The sequence below is a fragment of the Daucus carota genome, chromosome 7, assembly GCF_001625215.2.
Source record: "Daucus carota subsp. sativus chromosome 7, DH1 v3.0, whole genome shotgun sequence".
In the NCBI taxonomy this organism is placed as follows: Eukaryota; Viridiplantae; Streptophyta; class Magnoliopsida; order Apiales; family Apiaceae; genus Daucus; species Daucus carota.
Window position 1 is genome coordinate 18,711,311 of NC_030387.2, and position 23,828 is coordinate 18,735,138.

At 39.2% G+C, this 23,828-nt stretch overlaps 1 non-coding gene across 1 annotated transcript; it reads right to left on the reverse strand.

Annotated features, from left to right (window-relative positions):
* Nucleotides 1-19,548: 19,548 nt before the first annotated feature.
* LOC135148160 (small nucleolar RNA R71) lies at nucleotides 19,549-19,655 on the reverse strand. Its single transcript, XR_010286052.1, has one exon. It is a non-coding gene; the product is annotated as a small nucleolar RNA R71 (small nucleolar RNA).
* Between the last annotated feature and the right edge of the window lie 4,173 nt (nucleotides 19,656-23,828).

Sequence of the window (23,828 nt, forward strand, 5' to 3'; positions counted from 1 at the left end):
CTTTGAAAAGGAGATATGTATCATCAAACATATCAAGGATAAGCGTCCTTCACTATGTGGAGTAAGGAAAGGCAATATATACGTAGATGATTTGTCTTCAGGACCAGGAAACGAAGTTCATTGTTTCTACGCTAAAGCGTCTGCTGAAGATAGTTGGTTATGGCATAAGAAGCTCTCACACCTCAACTTCAAAACCATGAACTCTCTAGTCAAGAGAGATCTAGTGAGAGGTTTGCCTTCCCTGGAATTCTCATCTGATGATCTGTGTGAAGCTTGTCAGAAAGGAAAAGCGAAGAGAGCATCTCACAAAGGCAAGACCATCAATACCATTACAGATCCACTTCATTTATTACATATGGATTTGTTTGGCCCTGTGAATGTTGCATCCATTGATGGAGGAAGATATGCCTTGGTTATTGTGGATGACTTCTCGAAATTTACTTGGGTTTACTTCCTTGCTTCTAAGGATGAAACCCCGTTGACAGTGATTGATCATATAAAGTTAGTTGAATTGGATAAAGGTGTGCCAGTCAAAGCTGTAAGGTCAGATAATGGCACAGAATTCAAGAATCAAACTCTAATCAACTTTTACTCTGAAAAGGGAATTAGAAGGCAGTATTCAGCTCCAAGGACTCCTCAGCAGAATGGAGTCGTCGAAAGAAAGAATCGTACATTGATTGAAGCTGCAAGGACAATGATTGCTGAAGCAAAGCTTCCTCTGTACTTTTGGGCTGAAGCTGTGTCTACTGCCTGCTATACCCAGAATAGAACTTTGATCAACAAGGATCATATGAAAACTCCATTTCATCTGTATAACAACAAGAAACCTTATGTCAAACATCTTCATGTCTTTGGAGCCAAGTGTTATGTTCTCAAGGATGGTGAAGAGAACTTGAACAAGTTTGAACCAAAGGCATCTGAAGCAATTTTTGTTGGCTATACTAATAATGCTTATAGAGTTTTTGTAATTGATACTCTGTCAGTGAAAGTTAGTGTCAATGTAACATTTGATGACACTAAACTACCAAGTTTACAATCTGCTGATCCATCTGAGTCTCTGAAGTTTGACAACTATCCAGATTCTGATTCAGATGATGATGTGCCACCTGAGGTTGCAACAGGTGATGTCATCAATAATGATAATGATCCAGGCAATGGTGGAGGAAATGGCAATAATGCTGGAGATTCCACTGATGCTAGTGGTGGATCATCAAGTCAACCTGGCAACAACTCAGGGGGAGCTGATGGATCAACTAGTCATGCACATCAGCTTAATGATAATACTGCTGAATCATCAAGGACACAACTTCCAAGGGAAAGGATTTGGAGCAGAGATCATCCCTTTGATCTTATAATTGGTGATCCTGATGTTGGTGTAAGGACTAGAAGTGCTACGACAAATGAATGTCTATTCTCTGGTTTTCTTTCACAACTAGAACCAAAGAAAATAGATGAAGCACTTGCTGATCCTGATTGGGTTCTTGCCATGCAAGAAGAACTCAATCAATTTGAGAGACAAGAAGTCTGGGCCCTGGTTCCAAGGCCAAAAGGAAAGTCTACAATTGGAGCTAGATGGGTCTTCCGTAACAAGTTAGATGGTGATGGCATTGTTGTAAGAAACAAAGCCAGACTGGTCGCAAAAGGTTATTCACAAGAAGAAGGAATTGATTACGATGAAACCTATGCTCCAGTTGCTCGTCTTGAAGCCATCAGAATATTCCTTGCATTTGCTGCACACTCCAACTTCAAAGTTTATCAGATGGATGTGAAAAGTGCATTTCTGAATGGAAAGCTGGAAGAAGAAGTATATCCGGAACAGCCCCCTGGCTTTGAAAATCCAGAATTTGCTGATTTTGTTTACTTCTTATTCAAAGCTGTCTATGGGCTCAAGCAGTCACCAAGGACATGGTATGACACTCTCTCTGAATTTTTAATTGAAAACAATTTCACTAGAGGTGTCATAGACAAAACTCTCTTTTACAAATTGCATGATAATAATATGATATTTGTTAAAATATATGTTGATGATATTATATTTGGTTCTACTAACGATAACTTGTGCAAGAGGTTTGCTAAGTTAATGCAGAGCAATTATGAAATGAGTATGATGGGTGAGCTATCCTACTTTCTTGGTCTTCAAGTAAGCCAAAAGGAAGATGGCATCTTCATTTGCGAGTCAAAGTATGTCAGAGATCTTCTGCGAAAGTACAATCTAGAAGACTCTTCTCCGGCAAAGACACCCATGGCCACTGCCACAAAGCTTGACCAGGATAAATCTGGTAAGAAAGTTGATATCTCAAGCTATCGAGGTATGATTGGCTCTTTACTCTATCTCACTGCTAGTAGACCAGATATTATGTTTGCAACATGTTTGTGTGCTAGGTTCCAAGCTGATCCTAAAGAATCACATCTTATAGCCGTCAAAAGAATCTTTAGATATCTTAAGGGTACACCTGGTTTAGGTATTTGGTACCCTAAGAATACTGGTTTTGACTTAACCGGCTATACAGATTCTGATTATGCAGGATGCAGGATTGATAGGAAAAGTACGTCTGGAAGCTATCAATTTCTAGGACGTCGGTTGGTTTCCTGGTACAGCAAGAAGCAGCATTCAGTGTCTACTTCTACTGCTGAAGCTGAGTATATATCTGCTGGAAGCTGCTGTGCTCAGATACTGTGGATCAGAAACCAATTGAATGATTATGGGATTTCTGTCGACAAAATTCCAATATTTTGTGACAACACAAGTGCCATAGCCATTTCCAACAATCCGGTTCAACATTCCAGAACCAAGCACATAGATATCAGGTATCATTTTATTCGAGAACATGTCATGAATGGTACAGTGGTGTTACATTTTGTGCCCACGGCTGATCAAATCGCTGACATCTTCACTAAACCACTTGATGAATCCACTTTCTCTAAGTTGGTTTGTGAGCTAGGGATGTTAAATATGACATGATTCTCATTGTATATATTTTTTTTTATATGCTTTATATATTTTTATATAATTTTATGAATTTTCTGTGTATTTATAGGTATTTTATTAGATTTTATATGATTGTCTGTATATTATTTGATAATTATCTATGTAATTATGCATGTCTATATATTTATCTGTAATTTTCTAAATTCCTGATTACTCCCCTGTATTATTTTCTAAGCATTTAGATAATTATTTGTATTTATTTTGTATTTTTCAAAATTAATTAAGCATAAATATTTGAATTTAAGTTAATTCATTTTCATGAATTAAAGCTAAGTTCATAAGTATTTATATTTAATTAAAGTTGAATTTTACAAAATATATGTGTAATATTTAATATTGTTTTTATATTAGATTTTTGATTTAATGTGCAACTCATTTTATTTCAAAAATAAATCAAAAATCACATATTACATAATTTTCTTATTATTTTCTATTTGAAAACTCGGCAAGACAATTGCTGTAATTGTCTTACCGAATTTCCAAAGCATTTTTTTCCTTTTCTTTATTTCGATTAAGACAATCTGTGTTATTGTCTTTTTCCTTTAAAAATCTCGGCAAGACAATGTTAGACATTGTCTTACCGAGAATTGCACAGACTTCCTTCATACGCTTTAAAGACTCGGCAAGACAATTTAATCAATTGTCTTACCGAGTATAATCCCTACACTCCCCTTCGATATCTCGGCAAGACAATCTCTCCGATTGTCTTACCGAGATTTGATTCAACAAGACAATCCATATATTTGTCTTAGCAGCCCTTAGTTCATCTCCTTCACCACTGTCGACTATACACACATATACACGCACTGTTCTTCGTTTTCAAGTTCGTAAAACTTGTTGGTTCCTTCGAGTTTTTCAAGTTTTGTGGGTAAAAACTTGCTGGTTTGGCTTAACACTTTCGATTTCTACCGAAGTGCTGCCGGATTTTCGCCGGATTCTTTGAATCGACTGCGTGGAGTTCGAACTCGGTTTGTGGATTAAAGGACTCGCGATTCATCTGCCGTGTGTGTTGCATTCGACTGTTTGCATTTCGAAAGGAGGAAGTGATTCGAAACCCTTGATTTTGATTTTAGGGGTTTTTCGAAATTAGGGTTCTTGGGTTTGAATTGGGGATTTTGGAGATTGGTTAAATTTGTGGAGATAGTTGGACTGATTTGGACTGTGTTGGATTAAATTTTCACGCCTTAAATTAATTAAATTTTAATTCGAGATTAAATCAAAATTTCGAATTATTAATTAATTAATTATTAATTAATTATTAAGTGAAATTTGCGAGAAATTTGAGAAGTATCGTTTAATTTGATAAATTCTCGCTTAATTCATTTCATAATTATACAAATGGCTGGAAAATTTGTAATCCAAGAGACCAATTACAATGCCTATCTGGATCCTGAGGTTTGCCCGAGCCGGTTCAAGCACTGGGTGAGATTTCTGAATGAACAATGTATCGCCAGTACTGCCCTCACCGCATCTGCAGAGTTACAGATACAGCCTCTCTACGACTTCTACTCAACCGCGCTGAATTCTACACTGCTAGAAGAGTACAGGATGATCGGAGATATAAGGCTTGGTGATGTGAACGGCCGAAGGAGTATTTTGATTACATCTGATGATGTTAATCGTGTTTTGGGTTTTCCTAGGGGGATTTGCTGAAGTTCCTGAAGAACCAGAGTTGGTACAGTTCTTTCAGACCATACAGTACCAAGGAGATATCAATCTGCCCAAGATGTCTAAGGGTCATTTGAAGCCTGAGTGGGAGATTTTCTTTGACACCTTGGCTAAGGTGTTCTCTCCTACAGATCGCAGAAACTTCCACAACATCTCCAACATCCTTCAGGTTTTTGGACTTTGCATTGCTTATAATCGTCCAATTGATTTTGGCAAGATAATCCTGAAGGAGATTCTGAGGAAAATGGGGCCACTGATGAGTCGATCAGTGGAGAACAATGATAAAGTTGAATGCTTCTACCCTCGGTTTCTTATGCTGCTTCTGAATGACAAGATGACGGAAGCTGATAAGAACTTCTACTTCAACAGTGAACGAGCTTTGGTCAAGAAGGCCAGTACTAAGTTGGTGAATAAGCTCGCTAAATCTAAGAAGCACCTTTCTGTTCCATTTGTAGTCACTCCATTCATGTCAGAGATGTTCAACGCTCCGTTGGCACCTCTTCAGTTTAATGTGGCTCAACCTGAACCCCTTCAACAACAACAACCTCAACAGCAACAACAACAACCCCTGCAACAGCTACTTCAACCACAACAACAACACTCTCCTCAACCATCACCTCAACAATCACCTCAACAATCACCTACTCAATCACCTATCCACCACCAACAAGAAATCCCTTCAGTTGAAGATGAGCCTCTACAATACAACTTCTTTGAAAATCATCCATCTTCATCTGAACCTATAATACCCCTCACTCAAACACAATACTCTCCACAAACACAATCAACCTCACAACCACTACCATCAGACTCTGCTGTCAACCCTGGTCTTCAGGAATTCAGAGATAACTTACAGGTAGCTCAGGTACTTACTGACTTCTCATCTAACTGTAATGTTGATATATCTGATTATGGTTGTAACTTTGACTTGTTTTGTCAGCCTGCCAGCAATGAACCTGACAACACACAGGTTCATATCCCCGCTGATGTTTCTTTGCAACAAACTCTCTCTTCTTCAAACACAACAAACATCACTACTACGAAACCTGTTCGTAAAGTAGCCCGGAAAAGGAGTGGGAGTGCTTTTGTGTCTGAACCCGCAGCTCTGTCTTCTCTAAAGAAGCAAAGGGTGGAAACCTCTAAGACAACTGCAGCCTCATCCTCGCCTTCTCAAAAGGGCTTGGACACTGATATGGCAATACAGTCTCTGGAGTCATTCTCTCAACAGAGTGAACCCATTGAAGTTGACCGTCCAGCCACGGTAATCTGTACAGAGTCAAGCACTGATCTAGCACTCACTCTAGTGCAAAATCAAGCCAATACACAGGTTACTACACTTTCTGAGAGCACAGTTTTTCAAAACCAATTTACTATGTATGAAAAATTTGCTGATCATTCTTTCTTTAATGATCAGGAGCTGCTTGGCAATGTGCAAGTACATCTGCCGTCAATGGCATCCGGAGGACTATTTGTTCCTCCACTACCTTTGAACCCATCTCAGGGAACATTGGTAGTATATAGAGGTACATCTGGAGCTATGAGTGACTCGAGTGATGCAAGGCAAACACCGAGCGATACACATGCACGAGAGGCTAGTGAAACAGCTTTGAGTGTACGTGAGGTGAGTGAACACACTAACACAGCTCTTTTTGAGGAACAGATTGCAAGGTTACAAGCTGAACTTGCAAGAATGATTGCGGAGAATGAAAGGTTGAAAGGTGCACAACTGGTCACCTTAGAAAAGAAAGTAGAGGAGGAGCCATCCAGTACTTACAGGGATGAGCTTAGAGCTGATATCAAGAGTTTAACTGTCGAGATGAGATCCAACCATGAGCTCTATATGTCTAAATTTGATGAAATCGACAGTAAACTGGATCAACTTCTCAGTAACTCCAAGTCTGATGATCCAACCTCCAGAGAGGATCCCTCAACTAAGGGGGAGAATAGAGGCAAGGGAGGAGAAGACAAAGGAAACAGCTCCAATCAAAGCAACAAAGGGAACACTAACACCAATACTTCTGATTCTGCACCTGGCAGAGAAACAGAAAAGTCTAAAGGCAAGCAACCCATGCATCAACAGGAAGACAATTATGATGCCTTTCCTAAGGAAATGGATGATGATGATGTGTTTGATGCCACTTACTGTCAGAATCAAGAAGATGGTGTATTTGATGAAGCTTATCTATTCCAGACAGAAGAGGAGGCTGTAGATCTTGAACATGAAGAGTTGGTGAAAAAGTTCAAGATGGAAAATGAAGCTAGGAAGCGAAAGCTCAGGGACTTTCAGAAGCTCCTAGAAGACAAGCTGATTACTGAAGAAGAAATCAAGAAGGAAAAGCAGAAAATCTATGATGCTGCCTGTGTGCAGAAGAATCTTGATATTAAGCACAAAGTTGGTAAGAGTTGGGACATTGCACGGAGAATCATCAATGGACCTCAAAGGGAACCCTTCGACGACAAGAAGTTCATGTCTTTGATCTATGATCTAAGGGAGGTAAACCCTGATGAGGATTTATTTATGCATGCCCTATCTCTTGAACTGTGGTACATTACAGTTGCAGTCAGGAATCTGCTAGATCAATGGGAACTCATCATATACACAAGGAGAAACGGGACATTCAGACTCTCAGTTGAATTCTTAAAGTCATTTACAGTAACTGAGCTCTGGGTGCTTCGTAACAAAGTCAAGCGAAGCTCTAATTTGAATGAACTCCTTCGAGACAAGCTGATGGAACATGCTGATTTCAATAGCCCTCAGATTGTCAAGAATCCTTACTGTCTGAAGTTCATCAATGACGACGTCATAAACACCTTGTATCTGAATGATGAGTCCTTCCCAAAGTACCCGGTGAACCAACTGATCCTTGCATCTACTCTCCTTAGAACCAAGGGATTCGCTTCGAAAGAGAAGGCTGATGCTGATAAAGTTATAGCTGACTACTGTCTTCGGAATGGTATTTCCAAATATACAAGGAAGATGAAGCAAGTCACAAAGACTCAGCCTGCTGACTTTCAGGAGGACCCTGTGGATTTGGAAGTTATGCATCAACTGGCTCTGGCTAACGAAAGGATGAAACGTGGTGAAGCCACTACTGCAGAAAAGCCATCCAGGGAAGAACCTTCAACTCCTATTCTTCACAATTCTGATTCTGAAGAAAGAGAAGTTGATCTATAGATTATAGGGTATTGTAATATATGTTCCAAAGGAACACCCCTTTTGTAATCTATCTTATTATGTTTGAATCTGGTAAATGTTTAATGAATACCAGAAACTTTTGCTATTTATCTTTCAATGTTTAATCCTTTGTCTTATCAGTTAGTTGAGTTATCCTCTCGATAATTTGCATGTTATGTTAACAAACAAATAGGGGGAGATTGAAAGGCATATGTTAAGCCTATTTGTATTAAAGAGCAATCAACTCAACTCTGATAAGAAAGCAAGTAAATAGCAAGTACTGTTATCTGGAATCCGTACGAAGAACGTCAAAAGATTTATTGAAGATTTTATGTCAGAAGAATTTCAGGATGCTGCTGCAAACCACTGGAAGAAGTTCATTAATATGATCAAGCCTCAGTGTACAAATAATCTTTTGTAGCACGTCCAGAAGATCAGAAGGTATAAAGTTTAAATACTTTTTTTATTCAGAAGATTCCATATTGTGTCAACAAATGAAGATGAACTAAGAAGACGAAGAATCGACGAACAAGCCACCGCCTAATTGTTTAATTGACAAGGAATATTTAATTCAGCTAGTTACAGATGAACCAGACAGTACATTTGTGTATCAGCTCATCCGGTTAAATATTCTGAGTCAAGAGAAGGTGGTCGTTCAATCAAGTCGAAGATCATAATTATTTTAGACTGAAGACTCTGCTGAAGAAGGAAAAGGATAATTAATTATCTAATTAATTATTTCACTTCTCAAAATAATTATATTGGATGTGTAATTTATTTATTAAATTAATTCTATCTCGAATTAATTTAATTTATGAATCTATGCATTTAAAATAATTAAGTGAATATTAATTGGTTAATTAATTAAAGGGAAAATGGATTGTCTACTTGAATTACACAAGGAAAGACAATCTATTTGATTGTCTAGTTGAAAAACAAGAAGGAAAGACAATCTAATTGATTGTCTAAGTGTTAAACTACAAGGAAAGACAATCCAAGGCATTGTCTTGCTAAAACAAGCAAGGTAAGACAATCCAATGGATTGTCTTGCTGTTTTAAGCAAGGTAAGACAATCTCTCAGATTGTCTTACCGCCTGTTGCCTTCTCTTAACACGGCAAGACAATCTCCTAGATTGTCTTACCGCCTTTCTCCTCCTCCTTGACATGGCAAGACAATCTCTGAGATTGTCTTACCGATTGTTGCAATTGTCTTGCCTTGGTAGCTTGCAAGACAATCCTTGTGATTGTCTTGCCGATTGTTGAACAGTAAGACAATCTCCCAGATTGTCTTACCGCACTTCTCAATTGTCTTACCGACCCCTAGATTGTCTTGCCCACGGATTTCATTGTCTTTCTAGTTGTAGACAATTAATTTAATTGTCTTACAAGCTCTAAAATAGCAAGACAAAGTGCCAAATTGTCTTAGCAAGCTAGGGATTGTCTTTGCCACCATTGTCTTACTAGTTCAAGGGTTTTGCCTATAAATATGGCTCTCCCTCATTCATTTCTTGTTGTTCAAAGTATTGTAAAAGCTTTCAAGTTGTGCTAAACTTGCTATTCGTTTAATCCGCAGTTTACTGTGCTTTGATCATTCGGTTGTTTTGTTCCACCGAGTTAGAATACTTTCTGTCAAATTTATTCTACGCACTAGTGGACATTAAAACGAACCATATTAATTATATAACGACTTAAAACATTGTTATATTAATTAATCTTAATCTGATTAACAAGTTACATTCCAATCAGATTTATTCCGCCGCGATAATTTTGTGACGATTGTATTCAACCCCCCCCCTTCTACAATCGTATCTGGACCTAACAAAGTAGCAATGTCAAATTTAAGATTGTGGATCAGAGAATACCCAATTTGTTGGCTGAATATTGGAATGGCATCAAAGTTGCTGCATTTGTTGCCGAATGCCCTGGTGATGCAATCGTAGAAAAAGCTCCATTCCTTGCATAGGTTTGGACGTTTGAGCTCCCCCATCTTGTCTGTACTGGCCGTGTACCCAAAGAAAATCATCATGTCCCTCAAAGTTTGAGTAGGGACTGGAGAATCAAATTTCTTCTGATCAGGAAGATGAAGAGCCTTCCTGATTGTTGCTGGTGAAACGACATACTCCTGACCCTCATACTCACATGTCAGAGATGGAGAGCCTTGATCACCCCCATCATCATAGTTGGCTGTTCTCCAGAAGGTGAGGACCTGTGAGGGAGAAATAGACTCTGGTTGAGTCAGAGCGTACATTAGTTCACTGTGTGCTAGAAAATCTTGAATCAAATGAAATTCCTTGGGAGCTTCATCGTTATCAAGAATTGCAGCATAGTTGTTGGTGACAAACTTCGCCCCATTGAACTCAAATGCTGTAGTCGACATAGTTTCTGAAGAAAAATGAGAGATTGAGTGAATGTATGTAAGGTGTTTGATGAAATGCGTAGGAGAAAATGAGAGTAGAGTTTCAGAGAGAGAGAGGGTAAAAATCGTGTGATAAAAAGTAAAAAAACTTTTTAAAAGAAACTGATATATATCTGTGTATGCACGATTTACTGACTCGAAGTGGTAGTGGGACACGTGGCAGGTGTCTAACGGTAAAAAAAATGGTAGTGGAGAGGTAATGATAATAGGCGTGTATATCTGTATGACTATGCAACAATTACCGAGAAAACACAATTATTCACCGTGTTATTCTCCACTTAGGAATACAAATGGATTTTGTACCGTTTGACAATTAAATCTAATATTCTGGTGACCAAAAAACATTTATTTTAAACTCCAAATATGATCAGATGTTTGACCATTGACCAGAGTTTAATTAAATGGCATATTATGAGACAAATCAGAGAATGTTCATAAAATTTCATACTGATGAGAGATAGACATTGAAAGTTTGAATAACAATTTTTCCTCAGAGTTTGCAAACGATTATTTGAATTTAATCAAAAATCACTCAATGTCATAAAATTTGTTAATCACAAATGCGGAGTGAAAGGTGTGTGTTGACATGATTCATCTATGGTCACAGAGATTGACAAACTTCTTAAGAAACATTAGAAAGAATCAGATTAACCGAAAATGTTTTAATCACTTCATAAGCCGAGTTGCTCACAATATGGATCAGAGTATTCGTTTTCTTCTCTTTTGTAAGACATTTATCTTTTGAAAGGAAACTTCTCAGGGTAAGTGAGTCATAACCTTCATCAGATATTTATTTCTCAGTGTATTTCTCCAGTAATCAGAGAATGCGAAAGGTCTCCAAGAAAAATACGATTTTTTTGATGCATTTTGCTATATACCAGCAGTGCACTTGGATCTTCCCTTTCACATAATTTCTAAGATCTCAAAGGAGTACCAGAGATAACCTCTTTTTTTTGATTGAGAAGAAAAAAAATTTTGTTGATCCATATCTGAGACTTATTCACTCTTAGCTCATAAGGGGAGTAAAGCAAGTTCTTCACTAAGTACATGTCTAATATTTAAGAAATAAGGCAGTCTAGGTAACAGCTTTAAATCATGGTTGGTGTAACATAGATTTCCACATATGTAATATCACAAAAATCAGACTTTAGAGATGTTCATGACTTAATTCAAGTATTTGCAACATATTCTTCACAGGAATTGCTCTTATCAGTGAAAATTCATGTCATCAGAGTTTGTCAGGTCAGAGTATAAACATCAGAGTTTGTCAAATCAGAGCATAATCATCAGAGTTTAGGTCAGAGAATAACATATGCAGATGCAGATCAAGTATATAAAAGTGATTAATAACAGATATTTTATGACGAAATGTAACAGAGTTTAGATAGGACCAGAGATCATCCCTAATTCGTTTACAAGTCTTGTAAATGTTGCTTCAGCCAAAGGTTTGGTGAAGATATCTGATAACTGCTGATCTGTTGGAACAAAGTGAAGTTCTACTGTTCCTTCCATCACATGTTCTCTGATAAAATGATATCTTATGCTGATGTGCTTGGTCATGGAATGCTGTACTGGATTTCCTGTCATGGCAATAGCACTTTGATTATCACAGTAAATAGGGATTTGAGTAAGAGATAACCCATAGTCCAGCAGTTGATGTGGAAATTGATTTTTGTTTCTTACTGAACCAAGACACCAGTCTTCCTCCAAGAAATTGACAACTCCCACTTGTGCTTTTCCTGTCTATTTTACATCCTGCAAAATCTGCATAAGAGTAACCAATCAGTGTAAAATCTGATTCTCTGGGATACCAGAGTCCCATCTCAACTGTACCCTTGAGATATTTGAAAATCCTTTTGACTGCTATCAGATGTGGTGCTTGCTTTAGTCCATACAGTGCCTTATCCAGTCTGTAGACATGATCTGGAAATTTTCTGTCCACAAAACCTGGAGGTTGTTCAACATATACTTCTTCCTCCAGCTCTCCATTCAGAAAAGTACTCTTTACATCCATCTGAAAAACTTTGAATTTCTTGTGTGCTGCATAAGCCAAGAAAATTCTGATTGCTTCTAATCTGGCAACTGGGGCAAAGGTCTCATCATAGTCAATTCCTTCTTGTTGAGATTATCCCTTGGCTACCAGTCTGGCTTTATTTCTGGTGATTATTCCATCACTATCTGTCTTGTTTCTGAACACCCATTTGGTACCAACTATTGATCTGTTCTTTGGTCTTAGTACTAGTGTCCAGACTTTGTTTCTTTCAAATTCATTTAACTCCTCCTACATTGCTGTTACCCAATCAGCATCATTAAGAGCTTCTTCCACTTTCTTTGGTTCTGTCTGAGATAAAAATGAGTGAAATAAGCATTCATTTGCTGTTGCAGTTCTGGTTTGTACTCCGGCATCTGGATCTCCAATTATCAGATCTGGTGTATGAGACTTTGTCCATTTCCTTTCATGTGGCAGTTGACTTCTGGAACTAGATCCTCCCCCATGATCCATGCTGTTTCCAGTGTCATTCTGATTCTCCGATGCCTCTCCTCCATTATTCATGCTATCTCCATGAGTATTCTGAGTTTCTGATGCTCCCCCTGAAGATGTGTTCTCATGATTCTCTGATGTCGAATGATCAGAGTTAGAGGAGTCAGTATCAGAGTTTGTGTTTTCTGCTGAGTCTTCAACATTTTCACCCAGATTTTCATTGTGAAAGTGCTCCCCCTCAACATGTGCTTGAGGTAGGTGAGTTGGAGTGACATACTCTGATATGATCTCAGAGTCAGAGTTTATGGAGTCAGAGAATGCATCTTCATCTTCAAATTTCAGTTGCTCATGGTCAGCAAAATCTTCCATTCCAGTAATTTTCTTGTCATCAAAGGATACATGAATGGATTCCATGACTACCTTTGTTCTCAGATTGTAAACTCTGAAGGCTTTTGTTGACAGAGGATAGCCAACAAAGATTCCTTCATCAGCTTTTAAATCAAATTTGGTCAACAGTTCAGGATGATTTTTCAGAACAAAGCATTTACACCCAAATATGTGGAAGTATTTGAGATTTGGTTTCCTACCATTTACCATCTCAAATAGTGTTTTCCCATGCTTATTTATCAGAGTTGCATTCTGTGTGAAACAAGTAGTTTGCATAGCTTCAGCCCGGAAGTAAGTTGGCAACTTTGCTTCCTCCAACATGGTTCCAGCAGCTTCAATCAGAGTTCTGTTCTTTCGTTTCACAACACCATTTTGCTGAGGTGTTCCAAGTGCTGAAAATTCTTTCTTAATCCCATTTACCTTACAGAACTCTTCCATCTTAGAATTCTTGAACTCAGTGCCATTATCATTTTTGATGATCTTGACTGCATCTTTTGAAATTTTGTCCAGTTGTCTGACATGCTCAATTAGAAGAGATGATGTCTCATCCTTGCTGTGTAGAAAATATACCCAAGTATATCTGGTAAATTCATCAACAATGACCAGAGTATATCTTTTCTTTGCAATAGACATTATATTTACTGGTCCAAAAAGATCAGCATGAAGCAGATGATATGGCTCAAGATTGAGGACTTAGTTTTACTTTTGAATGAGGATTTCCTCTGTTTTGCCTTCTGACAGGAGTCACAGAGTCCATCTGGAGTAAAAACTGATTTGGGAAGTCCTCTCACAAGATCTTTCTTCACTAACTCATTTATATTGTTGAAGTTCAGGTGAGATAGTTTCTTGTGCCAGTTCCAGCTTTCTTCAATACTGGCTCTGCCAAGTAGACAGATTGCAGAGCTTTCAGAGTTTAAAGAGAGATTGGCTTCATAGATGTTTCCATGTCTATATCCTTTCAGAACAACTTTCCCAGTGCTTTTACTAATGACCTCACAGTGTTCTTCTAGGAAATCAACATGATATCCTCTGTCACAGATTTGACTTATGCTCAGCAGATTGTGCTTAAGTCCTGACACCAGAGCTACAGATTGAATGATGACATTTCCAAGATTGATATTGCCATATCCCAAAGTTTTCCCTATGTTGCCATCTCCATAAGAAACATTTGGGCCAGCCTTCTCCACAAAGTCTGATAGCAGGGCTTTATTTCCTGTCATATGTCCTGAGCATCCACTGTCCAGAACTAGGATGTTTTTCCCGTTGCCCTGCAATCACATACACAACTAATGATTAGTTTTAATGGACCCAGACTTGCTTGGATCCTTTGTTCTTGTTAAGTTTGTTAACACTAGCAGCGGAAGATTTATCAGAGTTTAAATCAGAGTTTGTGCTAACAGACTTTTTAACAGAGTTTAAACAAGGAGAATCAATCTTTTTCTTCAAAGAAGGTTTCAATTCATAATAATCATAGTATAAACTATGGTATTCCTTACAAGTGTTGATGGAATGCCATAAACTACCACAATGAAAACAAGGATTTTCTGGTCTAAATCTAGTATTCCTAGTCTTAACTTCTGATTTGGAATAGTGTTCGCAAAAATCTACACGCAAGCGCACGCGATCACAAGTAATATATTTGTTCGTTCCCACAGAGACTGGTGAATTAAGAATACGCACCTATGCAACAATGTATGAGTAATTTTCACTGCTAAGACAATTAACAAGGATGTGTTCTTTTATACTAATAACTAAATTTACTAATCAAAATCAGAATAGGAAAACACATGGGATTCTAACTTCATTATCGAATTCATCTAGAATTGAAATTACTGATTAACATGCGACTGTTGATCCTAATCAGACAACACGAAAGTAATACATGCCAACTCTCGTTGCACACATATCATACCAATCAAAATCCACAATTAAGACAGAGATCTCATGGACACCAACAAAGCTCAGACCCTATATCTCTATAGCGGTAGTGTAAGCAGAGAGGTTTAATAACAGGTCATCTATCATGATTACATAGGGTGATAAAAATAGTTCAAGTCTACCACAAATTATGCTTCATTCACATAATCCTATGTTTACATGGCATAGTTCTAAATTCAATCATCCACTCTCGCTTCAGAAAGAATTAACAAACAACTTAGAAGTTAGCTACGCTCCTAAGAAGAATAAGCACGGCGCATGCAAAGAAATCAACGTACGTCACAAAATCAAGCAATTAATATTCTTTACTAGACTACATCGATAAGTCCATTAGAATCCCATGAAGGCGGTTAGTTCTTAATCGAACTAATCGACATCATGGGTTCTAATGAAAACATGATAAATAAAAGACGAGAATTAAACATAAGACAATTGCTTGAATTAATAAATAAGAACACAACGTTACAGAATTGATGTTCACGATCTCGCTCGAAACTGTCACTTCCTCGCGAAGAACGATCCAATACAATTCACTAATGTGTTTTTTTACAAGAGAAAAACTGATAAAACTATATTCCGATATTCTACGATACAAGTGAGGCTAGGGTTTTTACACATGAGAAATTAGATACATTGACCAAGTCAACCGGGCCTTGACCGCTGCTAAAATCCATCAGAAAAGCTGCAAAAATCGGCCCGGAACAACTCTGCTGGGCGCGGCCGCGCTAAACTAGCGCAGGCGCGCTAGTGGGACAGTAGCTAGCGCGGGCGCGCTAAGATCTAGCGCGGGCGCGGTAAGATCTAGCGCGGGCGCGCTACTGTCTGCCACTGGCAGTCCGTTTCTTCGTTTTTTAGCTCGTTCTCGCGTGCATGCCCTTCCTCGCTCTAGTACCACTTCCGTAGGTGATCACGGTTGCATTTAGCACATGCAACAAGCCCTTTAAACCCCTAGACAGCTCTAGTGGACGAGTGTGTTCTCGTGAGGGTTTGTAGAAGATGTACCCACAAAATCTCAAGTCGTGATGAATCCATAATTCTCTATTCTTGCAATTAATGCACCAAAAACAACCTAAAATGAGAGAAAATCCCTTCATCACCTCAACTCGTGACCTGCACAGAAAAACACTAAAAACACATCAAAAGACACTAAACACTTAAGTACAACCAACCAATTTAAGTGGAAATGAAGGCCTATAAGTGTGTATAAATACCACTTATCACACCCCCAAACTTAAACTGATGCTTGTCCTCAAGCGTCAACGACACTATACAATAATACAATGCAATGCATGAATGCAACTACGTGATGAATGAGTGAACTATGAAGTAATTGCCTTGCCAATTATAATACCTCAGATTGTGCTAATGTTCTCGAATTTCACTTCTCTCGCTACTAAGTCAATTACTCTTCTATTTACAAGTGTGGAGTGCCAGTGTGTGCAAGCATGCTCTTTTATTGAGACAAGACAAAAACTACTACTCCCACAGAATCCTAATCAAGAATCGTAAAAGTTTAAAACTAATACCCCGTCACTCAAGTCCAACTAAAAGCCAAGGTCCCAAAGAATGTCCACACCCTTCTATTTTATTCACTATTTTTTTTTCTTTTTATTGGTGATTAATTGCTCGGTCTAAGGTCAGAGCGCTTCGCAGTGTAAATGCGTTACGAACACCACAAGACTTCACACACCAATTATTCACTCTATTCTAGTGGTTTATTTAACTGTGCAATGGTTGAGATCCCTAAAGATTTATGCACTAGTACCCATGTAGCGAGCGTTGGGTCAACAATCCCAAACCACGAAGGGCTTTAGGTTGTTAGGCACAAAGTCCCCTCAGACTTAGTTACTCGAGTACTAATGAGCTCAACCTAGTTAATTCTACCACTTATTTTTTTTTAGTGAATTTATTTACTACTCTTTTTTTTTTCTAGAAAGGCATCTACTCCTCAGTTCCCCCAAACTTAAGATTTACAGACTTAAGCTGAAGGGTGCTCAATTCAATCCTAGAATTCATGGAATTTCGTCTAAATCCTATCTCAAGAACATATGTGAATTACAATTTCCAACACAAGCAATTTCCAAGTACTAACCTAGCATTGCAATTGAAACTACTAATCAAGAACTACGCACATAACTCATCATAGGCAATTAACTTGGCTTATACTTCATAATTCATGCAATTGCTCGTGATACTAACTACGACAATTAGCTCTAAACATGAAAAAATAAAAAAAAAAACAAAAAAAAAACGTGAGAAATAATCAAAGCAAAATAAAATAAACGTGAACTACATGAACTAACTAACACATGCAATAATAAACATAAATACAATACTATGCTCTTTCTTAGATTACCACCCCCAAACTTAAAATTTTCAATGTCCCCATTGAAAGCGGTAAAAAGGCTAGAGCACCCACATACCTACTCGGAGTCCGAGTCCTCCCCCTCCTCTGCTGGAGGTGAATCAGGTGGAGGATACTGCATCCCTGCTCCGAATACTGGCCACTGAACTGTGACCCCCTGTGCCTGGAAAGCATTACCAAGAGCTTGTGTCAAGTCAATGATAAGTGGATTTTATATCCACTTGGAAGCCTTCGTTTTGACTTAAATTGACGGAATGGCCTCAAGCTTTTGATGTTTTTGATATGTTTTAGTGTGGTGTTGTGTAGGGTTCTTGGAAGGAGAATGAAGAGGAGAATCATAGCTTTTATTGAAAAAAACGGTGAAGCAATCGGATGCTCGAGGAGAAAGATACGGACGCGTAAAGGTTGGACGTCAGGGCTGCCACTTTGGCGCGGCCGCCCCAACTTTGGCGCGGCCGCCCCAACTCTGGCGCGGCCGCCCCACGACCTGAGCGGGAATTTTGGCCCGTTTTGCCGTTTTTGATCCGTTTGAAGGCCCGTTTGCTGGGAAACTTAAAGGAGGACTTGGGGGACTTAAAACACAACCTAGAAACATTCTAAGGAGCACGTGACGGCTACGGAGAAGATCTAGTTCATAATTTCATCTTTGTAATTCTTCGAAGTAGGCGATACTTTTGGATGCTCGTTTCGGATTTGTTTCTTAACTCTTGTTCTAGTACTTTGATATTGTTTTTCCTATTCAGTACCATGTTTACATTCGAACCCATGATGATGAGAAGTTCGATTATGAACTAATCATTGTCATGGGATTTTAGCGGATTTATCGATGAATTTCAGTAGTTAATTTGCCTTGTTCATATGTGATGGTTTGATTTCCTCGTATTGGTTGTGCTTATTCGTCTTGGAAGCGTAGCTAACATCTAAGATTGCTTGTTAATCTTTATTGAAGCGACAGTGAATATATTGATTTAGAACTTGCCATGCGAGCATAGGTTTCGTGTTCGACTTGTGATGTGATTTTACCCATCTTGCATCGCCCTATGTAATCTTGATAGATAACTTGTGCCTCAACCATTATGTTTTCAAATTCTATAGACATATAGGGTCTAAGCATAATTGGTGTCTATTTACCTTCTATCTTAATTGTGGACGTGTAGCAGTATGGTGCGCGTATAACGACAGTTAGCGTGTATCAGTCTCGTGTTATCTGATTAGTTATCAACCATTACAATCGAATAAGGTAGAACTCTGAATGAAGTTGTTAATGAAGCTAGAATCCCATGTTTTAGTCTCATTAGTAAATCGTTATTCTCTTAGTTGATAATTCTTAGTTTCATAATTCAATTAGGATTAGTTAAGTAGAAAACCAAAACCCAATTTGATACTTGTCTAAGCATTGAATAATAATCATACATTGGTGCATAAGTGTATATTTCTGAATACACCAGTCTCTGTGGGAACGAACTTGAATTATATTCTATATTACTTGTGACCACGTACGCTTGCGTGATTTTGTGCGAACAAATTTTTGGCGCCGCTGCCGGGGACTCGGTGTTATATTTTAGTTTATGTGCTTGTCATTAGTGGTCGTTAAAGTTCAGTGACTTGGATTCTTTTCTCACTTTAGTTCGTTGTGTGTGTTTCAGGTACTTAAGTGACGTGTATGCGAACACGTTCTCAGGCTCGTAAGGAAGCATTAATTAAGGAAGAAACGATAGAGATTGATACGATGGTTGATCAACCACCAGCTGTGAATATTACTAAGGCTCTGAAGGCTTTCTCTGAGCCTAAAATCAATGACATACAATCGAGCATTGTCAGGCTAGCAATTCAGGCCAACACTTTCGAGATCAAACCGAGCACTATTCAGATGGTGCAGAACTCAGTACAGTTTGGGGGTTCTCCGACGGAGGATCCTAATACTCATATTCGGGACTTCATTGAGATCTGCGACACTTTCAAGTTCAATGGTGTTACGGACGATGCCATAAGATTGAGGTTGTTCCCATTTTCTCTGAGGGATAAAGCTAAAGGATGGTTGCATTCTCTTCCTGCAGGACCTATTACGACATGGGAGGATCTGGCTCAGAAGTTTCTTACTAAGTTCTTCCCTATGGCCAAAACAGCTGCAATCAGGAATGCTATCACTCAATTCTCTCAGCTGTCTGGTGAAACTTTATGTGAAGCTTGGGAACGCTACAAGGAGATGCTTCGAAAATGCCCACATCATGGGATGCCTGATTGGATGGTGATTAATTGCTTCTATAATGGCTTGGGACCTCAATCGAGACCAATGCTCGATGCAGCATCAGGTGGAGCTCTATGGGCTAAGAGCTATGATGAAGCTTATGAGTTGATTGAGATGATGGCCGCGAATGAATATCAGAATCCTACTCAGCGTCTTCATCAGGTCAAGGCAACAGGTGTTCTAGATGTTGATGCTACTACAGCCTTGACTGCTCAAATTAAGGCTCTTACTATGAAGATAGATTCCTTAGCTAACTTGGGAGTTCAACCACCACCTAATGTTTGCGAGCTTTGTGCGGGTGCACATTCTTCTGATCAGTGTGCTATATCTAGTGAATCTACTCAGTTTGTGAGCACCTTCCAGAGGTCTCAGCAGCCAGCACCAGCCACTTATCATCCCAATAACCGGAATCATCCGAATTTCAGCTGGAGCAACAATCAAAATTTCATGCAACAACCGCAGCAACAGTTTCAGCAGCAAGGAGCTGGACCTTTCAACCCTTCTGGTTTTCAACAACAATTTGCACCGAGGCAGCAATTCCAACACCCTGGATTCCAGCAACAAAATCATGGGGTGGCTGGACAGTCTTCCAACGAAAGATCAGAATTGGAAGAATTAAGACTTATGGTTAAAAGCCAATCGGTGTCAATCAAGACTTTGGAGAATCAGATCGGGCAAATTGCTAATGCGTTGATTAATAGACCACCGGGAACTCTTCCTAGTGATACTGAGGCCAATTCGGGCAAGAAGGAAGTGAAGGAACAGGTACAAGCTGTCACATTGAGGTCCGGAAAGGTTACGAAGGATAAAGAATCAGCAACAGAGCGAAACAAGGAAGAGAGTGATCAACAGGTTGAAACACCCGTGCTCTCATCTGAGTTTGATAGTGGAAAAACTGTTGTTGAAGCTGACAAGAAAAAAATCAACAAGGAAGCAAGCAAGGATTCAGCCGAAAAGTCTAGCCCGAAAACTGATACTGGGGTCAAGCAAATATATCCACCTCCACCTTTTCCGAAGAGACTCCAAAAGCATAAGCTCGACAAACAATTCGCAAAATTTCTAGAGGTCTTCAAGAAATTACAAATCAACATACCTTTTGCGGAGGCTCTGGAACAAATGCCGAGTTATGCTAAATTCATGAAAGGTATTCTATCTCGAAAACTCAAACTTGAGGAATTGGAAACTGTGGCTTTGACCGAGGAGTGTAGTGCTGTGTTGCAACAGAAATTGCCCCCGAAGCTGAAAGATCCGGGAAGCTTCACAATCCCGTGTACTATTGGGCAATTGTCATTCGACAAGTGTTTATGTGATTTGGGAGCTAGCATCAATCTGATGCCCTTGTCTATTTTCTTGCAACTTGGTCTTCCGGAGCTGAAACCTACTAGTATGTCTTTGCAACTGGCTGATCGTTCGATTACATACCCCAGGGGGATAGTTGAAAATGTGTTGGTAAAGGTAGATAAGCTAATCTTCCCTGCTGATTTTGTCATTCTCGACTTTGAGGAAGATAAGAAGATTCCCATCATCTTGGGGAGACCATTCCTTGCGACAGGGCGGACTTTGATTGATGTTCAAAAGGGTGAACTCACAATGACAGTTCAAGATCAGATGGTCACTTTCAACGTGTTCAACGCCATAAAATTTCCATCAGATGAGGAGGAATGCTTTAAAGTGGATATACTCGAAGCTGCAGCTCATTCGAAAATTGATAACAGGCTGAAAACTGACATCTTGGAAAGGGTTCTATCAGGTGACTCAGAATTCGGTGGTGAAGAGGAAGAAGAACACCTTCAATACTTGAACGGTTCTCCTTGGAGAAGAAGGATGGAACCTTCAATCGAATCTCTTGGGTTATCGGAATTGAAGGATTATCATGAACGACTGAAACCCTCTATTGTTGAAGCTCCTAAACTTGAGCTCAAGCAACTTCCCGAACACCTAAGGTATGCCTTTCTTGGTGAATCTTCTACATTACCTGTAATTATTGAATCTAACCTTTCAGGTATCGAGGAAGAAAAGCTTTTGAGAATTCTTAGGGAGTTCAAATCAGCCATTGGATGGACAATTGCAGATATCAAGGGAATCAGCCCTTCTTATTGTCAACATAAAATTCTGATCGAGGAGGGTAGTAAACCCAATGTTGAGCATCAAAGAAGACTCAATCCAATAATGAAAGAAGTGGTGAAGAAGGAGATTCTTAAGTGGCTTGATGCCGACATTATTTATCCAATCTCGGATAGTTCTTGGGTGAGCCCTGTTCAATGTGTGCCTAAGAAAGGAGAGAACAACAAGCTTTACAAGGAAAAAGTCAAGAGATGGTATGATAGGAAGTTGGTGCAAAAGGAGTTCTTCATTAGCCAACAAGTGTTGCTTTTTAATTCTCGTCTCAGACTATTTCCTAAGAAGTTGAAATCTAGATGGTCGGGTCCTTTCACAGTAAAGAAGGTGTTTCCACATGGTGCCATAGAAATTTATGAAACAACATCGGAGGAATCATTTAAAGTGAATGGACAAAGAGTGAAGCCATATTTCGGAGGACCGGTGAATCGCGAGGCGGTAAGCACCATCCTCACTATTATTTAATTCTTGGGGCTTCACGTCAAGCTAAAGACGGTAAACAAGCGCTTTGTGGGAGGCAACCCATGCTTTTTAAGCATTTACATGTTCTACTTCTTAGTTAAAAAAAAATAAAAAAAATCTACTGCCGAGCCGGGGCCCCCGCGCCACGGCTGGCGCACCCACGCGAGCGGGGCGGCCGCGTCGGGACGGGGCGCCCGCGCGCACAAAGCAGTAGTCCACTGCCTCTCCGCGGCCCCCGCGCCACGGCTCGCGCGCCCGCGCGAGCGGGGCAGCCGCGCCGGGCCGGGGCGCCCGCGCGAGATGGCAGTAGTTTTTTAAAAAAAAAAAAAATATTTTTTTTTTGTTGCTTGTTTTGTGTTCCCTTCAAAAACCCAGCCCCTTCTTGCCAATCCTAGCACTCCTAAACCCCTTTTCTATCCCTAATTAAGCACCCAATTCATCCCCAAAACACAAACCCACTTCATCTTCTCCAACCCCAACTATACATACATATACATACAACTATACACACACCCATCTCCACCAAATCTCATCTCTTTTCACTCAATTTCTCCACTACAACCTATCATCACCTACATCTTTAAATCAATGGCACCCAAAAGAGCTAGGAGATCCGGGAGTAGTAGCTTGCAAGCCCAATCAACGGATTCTCCGGTTAACAAGTTCACAACCCCGGAAGCGCAAGAAGAGTTTATTCGGCTTATGGGTAAGTCAATTACTAAAGAGAGGGGTTTCGTGCTACGGGCGTAGACGTGGAGTGGCCTGTGTTCGGTGCTGATATGGTTTATCCTCCAGCTGACTCTTCACCTGATGAGGGTGAGGAGAGTGATGGTTCGGGATCCTTCTAGGTACATTCGATCCTTTTTATCACCTTCAATGAGGACATTGAATATTTTAAGTTTGGGGGTGGTAATCTAAGGACTAGTAGTGATGTGTGTGTTCATATAGGTTGCATGTTGCATATAGTTTAGCATATTATTTCATATTGTTACATATTAGTTAGTTTTGTTTATATATATATATATATATATGCTTGTGTTAGTATGTGTTAGTAGTTTAATATAGTTGCATTTGCATGAATCTTGAAGTTGTTTTCCAAGTTGATGTCCTATGATGAGTTTATGTGCATAATTTCTTGGCTAGTAGTCTTGCTCATATGTGATGCCTTGTTACTTGGAAATTGCTTGTGTGGAAATTGTAATTACACTTATGCTCTAGAGATAAGACTTAGACTAACTTATTTCTTGAGTCCTTGCGTTGAGTCGGGCGTAGAGTTTGGATTATTCCCTTTCTGAACTTAGAGTTTGTAAATCCTAAGTTTGGGGGAGTTAAGAGATGAATATGCCTTTCTAAAGAAAAAAAAAACAAATTTTATCAGTACTCCTTTGAGATCAAAGGGTGAATGCAATGTCATGTGAAAGGGACGATCCATGTACTTGTGCTGGTATTAAGCGCAAATGTATTAGAATAAGCAAATTCTTGGTGACTTTTCACAACCATTGATTACTGGAGAATTACTTGATAAACAAAAAAAAAAGAAAAAAAAAAGAGAATAATCGAAGTCGAATGGCGGTCGTGAC